Source organism: Triticum dicoccoides, chromosome 1B (assembly GCF_002162155.2).
Source record: "Triticum dicoccoides isolate Atlit2015 ecotype Zavitan chromosome 1B, WEW_v2.0, whole genome shotgun sequence".
NCBI lineage: Eukaryota > Viridiplantae > Streptophyta > Magnoliopsida > Poales > Poaceae > Triticum > Triticum dicoccoides.
Window position 1 is genome coordinate 695,700,441 of NC_041381.1, and position 6,189 is coordinate 695,706,629.

The window sequence follows — 6,189 nt, forward strand, 5'->3', positions numbered from 1 at the left end:
AGAGTATATATAGATGTGATAATATACGAAAAAATGGAGAATATTTAAGATAAGATGAAGAGTGATGCTACATAACCAAGTAGCTATAAATGTATGTGCAGTGATACAGGCAAAAGGCACATCCAAGAGCAATGCACGGCTAAACTTCTTCAGTACCAACCTTATAGTAAGAGTAAATATAGATCTGATGTGTAGAAAATGGAGGGCAAAAGAAAATAAGCTGCAGAGTGATGGTACATGAACAACTACCTGTCAATATAAGTACACTGATAAAGAATATCATGTACTTACAAGAACAATGCAGAGCTAAAAAAATTCATTGGCATTGGATATATTCTACACTAATGTAACCATTCATACAGGTCAGATAATTTGGAGCGAACAATTGATAAGCAAGCTATCATGCATACTGCTGTCACATAATGAACCAGGTATGTATGCAAGTACAATGATACAGGATAACAGGTACTAACAAGAGCAAAGCAGCGGGCAGCATATTTGCGATATCCTGTCGTTCTTTTCCAACCAAAATTCTTCTTCAAGCAGATTTCTTGCAAAAAAGATCCGTAAGGCACATGCGGAAAAGTAGGAGTTCAAATTGTCATGTGATTTCATAGACAGTACCTCATCCTGGGAACAAGACCAGTGCATAACAAGGTTTTTCCATTCAATGTCTTCTAAATTTAGCACAATAGACTTCACCGGAAATTCGTTTATAGACTTTCCATCAAAGTGTGATTTCCTCAGGTAACACCAATACTGATGCAATGCTTCCTTGAAAAGCACAATCAAGCTTTGCTCGTCATGACTATCCAGATTGACCCTCGCCTAGTTACAACAATGCAATGTAAATCATTGATGTGTTCGATCAGTAGAAAACATGAAAATAATAACCATGAATAATAGCACTTACACGTAAGTTGGACAGGAAGATGTGAAAATGGTGTTTGTCTTCACTATGATCTTCCCATGATGGGCATATATGCACGTAGTCCCTAACAACATTGAAAGCATTGTCTTTTAAACTAGGAATAAATGGAATGGGGTTCCAATCTGCAGGAATTGGCCGTCTCTACAGTTGGGATAGGTCTTCGGCCGGTGGACTTGCTGTACTTTTTGCTGGAGTGGGATTTTTCTGTGGTATGACTGGTGCTATGGCAAATGAAATCAGTATACCTTTTGCTGGAGTGCAGGTCCTGTGTGGTGGGGCTAGTGGTGTGGCCAGTGAAGTATGGGTACAGTCTGCTGGAGTCGGTCCTATTTTTGTGTCACTGGCTGTACAACCAATATAAGTGGGGCGCTATCTGATTTCTCCGGCACCACCATGTTTTCAAGGACTTTGCTGGTGCTCCTTCAGGTTCGGCAATCACCCTCTTCCTTTTTGATGTCTGATGCACAAGAACAACATTTGAGTGAAAAAACATGGTATGATGACAGATGGAATATGTATTGATAATGGATGGGCATGGCATCTCGAGTTATATGATGAGTAACTAAGCAGATGGTGGTGCAACAAAGTAGAAGAAATGCAAGACAACATATGCAAGATACGTGCAATCAATAAAACCTTGCCAAATTAGAACACACACCTTGATGGGTGAATAGGACAGGCCATCTGCCTTTGACTCCTCGAGGTTAGAATAGTCATTAGGATGATATTATGAACAAGAATCAACAGGTGGGGAGCGTATGAGTTTCATTGCTTTCAGAATGGCACTCAATGCCTTGGTGCCAATTTTGTAAGTCATTGCAGTGTTCCACAATATTCTTCTGATGCACGGATTCTGATATTCACTGTAATTGCGTATAATATCTGAGATCCATGAAAACATAAATAGTTGTGAGATTATCTTTGTAATGCAGATGATATTCTAATATAGGGGCACCCCTGTAAACACTTGTGTGCTATCACTGGATTCTGATGAGAGAGCTCATGTGTGTTGTAATATGGTGCGTGCATTTATATAATCTGGCACAAGTACACAAAAAATAGGCTCCAGAAGTAAGGATAGCTGGCAGATGACAGGTTCATAATATACTGTATAGAGAGTTTATTGCCAAACCATGATAACAAGAGCACACAACAACTAGGCAGATCATAGTGTACATAATAGGGGTACACCATAACCACGATATATAAATTGGGAAAGTGGAACTGGCTTGAAAATACGGTGTTGTATTGCCGCTAGTAATTGAAAGCCTATCGATCACGTACATGCCAGCTCTATCAGCTATTGACTGCAGATGTCCCTGCGCCCCTTCCTGACAAGGAACATAATGTACGTGCTAAATACAGAATAAACAAAGAGGAACATGTTAAAGAACAGAAGAGGAAGCATATTCTTGAGGTTCCGCTTCATTGCATACAATTTTGGTTGCCCACTCATGATGAATCACAGCGCCCAAAGAAATGCAATTCCATGCTGTCTCTCTATATGTGGCAATTTTGAACAAGAGTCATTAGGATCATATTATGAACAAGAGTCAACAGGTGGGGAGCGTATGAGTTTCATTGCATCCAGAATGGCACTCAATGCCTTGGTGCCAATTTTGTAAGTCATTGTAGTGTTTAGCTTCAAGAGTGGACTGCTGCTAGTGCGACACAAAGCAGCTACACAGATCATAGTGTAGATATAACGGGAAAACCTTACACATCAGAGTAAAATAAGCAAAGTTGAACTTGCTAGAATATATGTGCTAGTTTGCCGGTATGGCTAGAAAGGCTTCGGATACCAGCTCTCTTCAAGTGAAGATGCGGTACTGTTAATATCAGTGTAACTCTCAAAGGCGACACAGCTCCCCGCATTTCCTTGCTATTCTTATAGGATTCAAGTGGGCAGGCCACTACAAATCCTATTCCTATGTTTACAAGATCCTACAAATCAAAGAGGCTCAAAGTGTCCATCACAACCGACCGTATAGACCTCTACACTGCAAATTTCCCTGCTCATCTTCAGTACAAGGAACATATTGTACTACTATCATACTCCCTCCGTTCCAAAATATAAGTCTTGGTAGAGATTTCTACTATGGATCACATACAGATGTATCCAGATACATTTTAGAGTGTAGATTCACTCATTTTGCTCCATATGTAGTCCATGGTGGAATCTATACAAAGACTTGTATTTAGGAACGGAGAGAGTACATATTAAAGAAGAACGGAAGAGGAACATGGTAAAGAAGAGCAAGCATATTTTGGATAATAAAATGTTGGTTGCGCAGTGCCCACACATGATGAACCAGAGTGCATTAAGAATGCAACTCCGAGCTGTCTCTCGACCATTTCAAGCGGTTGGATGAAGATCCTACGTCTCCTAACCCATCTTCTTCCTTGTCTCTCATTCTTCCCATACAGAACACCGCACGGGCCGCCGGCCAGACCATCGGCCCCCATCGCCTGTGTTCCTCCGCCACCCCCACCCCCACCCCGCCCCAACCCCCACCCGCGTCGAGTTTTCTTCATTCGGCGAGGCCCCACAACCACCCGAGCCCCTTCGTTCGCACCGGCGAACTCCGGCGAGCACTGAAAAATTTAGTCTACTATGATTTAACTAGTGTGGAATATAAAAGGAGAAAACCATAAGCATTGGGAGTATAGTGTTGAGCGTGCCATGGCGGATCTGAAGGTGCAAACCGGACAAAGGCAACTTTGCAACCAAGACCAGAAATCAGAGTAAAGCAGTGGTGATCTATTTTCTTGCTGCGATAAATAAGTTGAGCACATACGAAAGAGTACCGCCTCTGGTGCAGCGCCGTGTACGCATCTGTTGAGAATTTGATGGTGCTGCGGTAGTGATGGCTGTCGGCGGCATGGAAGCAGATCTAGGAGGGTAGACGGTGGTGGCGGGGCATGGTGGACGAGACGGTCGTAAGACGGCGCCGACAAGGTGAACGACGGCGGGGATGAAGCAAGAGGATGGGATGCAAGGATCCCGGTCCGAAGGCGTGGATGAGAGAGGTTGTTCTCTTGTAATGGACGGCGGCGGCGGGGTATCAGCTCCAGCATGGTGGAGGAGGACGGCGGTGGATGGGGTGGCGGACAGCGGCGGACGGAGGAGGGTGGGGTGGAGAGGGTGTTTTGGCGCCCACGGAGTACGAATGGGGAAAAGGGAGGTAGAGAGGAAGGGGGGAACCATGTATTCAGGGCGTGCTTATCTCAAATGCAAGGAAATTTACAAACTTGGCCCCCGTTTCAAATTTCTACTACATCACAACAACATTAGTCGGTTGGGGATAGGACGGTAATCTCGCATACACCGAATATTTGGCGACGAGAGTTTGTTTTTGGCGCCCACCGTGTATGAATATGAATCGGGGAGGGAGTCGATTTCGGCCGAGGACACACTGTGTTTTGGCGCCCATCGGGTATGAATCCGGGTGAGAGGCGGTTACGTCACGTTTGGGTGAAATTACAAACCTACCCCTATCAAAACCTATAGAAATCCAGCAGATAGGCTTTGCGTGGCAGGGATAGGCAGTAGTGATTTCCATCTCACAGATTTTGGTTTCGGGCGGTTACTGCGACCTTCGCCGCTTCATTCAAATTTTGCAGAGTGCACGTTTACCGTGCCAACTCAATTCGAATCCCGTTTGTATTCTATTTTTTTCGGGCGGGATCCATTTTCAATTGGAATTACATTCTATATACATCATTTTTTTATATATACTTTCAAAAGCACAACACCATTTATACATAAATATGGTTTACAAATGGCATGATCTCAGATTGATAAGGTTGTATCCATCAATTTGGATTTTCAAATATTTGAAACCACTTTATGTTGAAATCCAATGTATGCATTCCTCACTAACTATCTCCAATTAATGTGTGTTTCATGCGGGTTTTTTTACTTCTCAAACATGTATAATGTGTTTCACACACGCAACATATAGTGTAATCCCGTTTAGACATTAATTGCATATAAACCATGCATTGTTTGTAATTAAAGAATCTATGGATCACCAATATTGATAAGCTATATAACATTACACGTGTGCCCAAATTCACATGAATATGCATGTCTGATACACCAATTTGCGTTATGATATTATCGATGTCGTGATCTCCAGTTTAAATATTTGAACCCCCTTTAATCCAGATATTCGTCTCATATAGCTATCACTAATGCTTATATAGGACTATCTCTCTAGACCTATACGCATTCATCGTCTCTCAGGTATCTCTCGTGCTACCTGTATGTCGACAATGATCTTTTATCTTTGTAACACACTGACGGTACTCTCTCCCTCGACCTTCATCACTCTATCTCTCTCTAAGTATATCTCGCTCCGTGCTATGTGTCTCTAACTATGATTCTCCATGTGGAATCTCTTTCTCTCACACAAACACAAACTTTGTCTCCCGGGGTCTCATTTCTCTCTACTATTCCCATGTGTGCCACTCGCACACCCCTCATACAGAGATGTCTTTCGCTCCTTAGATATGAGAACCTACGACTCTTCCTCTTCAATATCTCTTTCTCACACACAAACACAAACTCTATCTCCCAGGGTCTCATATTTCTCCATTGTTCTCTTGTATGTCGCTCACACACACCCTCTCTCCCTAGAGATATCTTGCGTTCCCTCATATGTCTCTCTAGCTATCACTCTCGTTGTGAAATATCTTTCTCTCTCGCAGACACAAAACTCCGTCTCTCTGGATCTCATTTCTCTCTGATATCTATTTGTATGTGACTCACATGCACCCTCTCTCTATCTCTCTCACACCCACACACATAACCCAGCCTTCTGATCCACTCGACTCCTATCTCTAACGCACACTAGCTAGCATCTTTATCTTTCTATTTATCTATTTCTCCATCAACCTTCTTTCTCGCCCTCACTCTTGATTCCTATCATGCACACTACATATGTTTCTCTCTACATGCAGTCAAGTGCCCTCTCACACACATATATAACTTCACCCTTTGAACCACCTGACGGTCATCTCCAACACCCAAACTAGCGGATGTACCTCTAGCTAGCATCTCCATCTTTGTATCTATCTGTAGTTTCTCCGTCAACATTTCTTTCTCGCACGGAGTCTTGCTTCCTATCACCCACACTATATATGTCTCTCCATACATACGCATTTATAGGTTGATCTCTTTTGCACAATCATTGCGCCTCACTCCCTCTGCTCGCCATAGATGCATGCTCCAGCCCACGCCACTATCTCTTAAA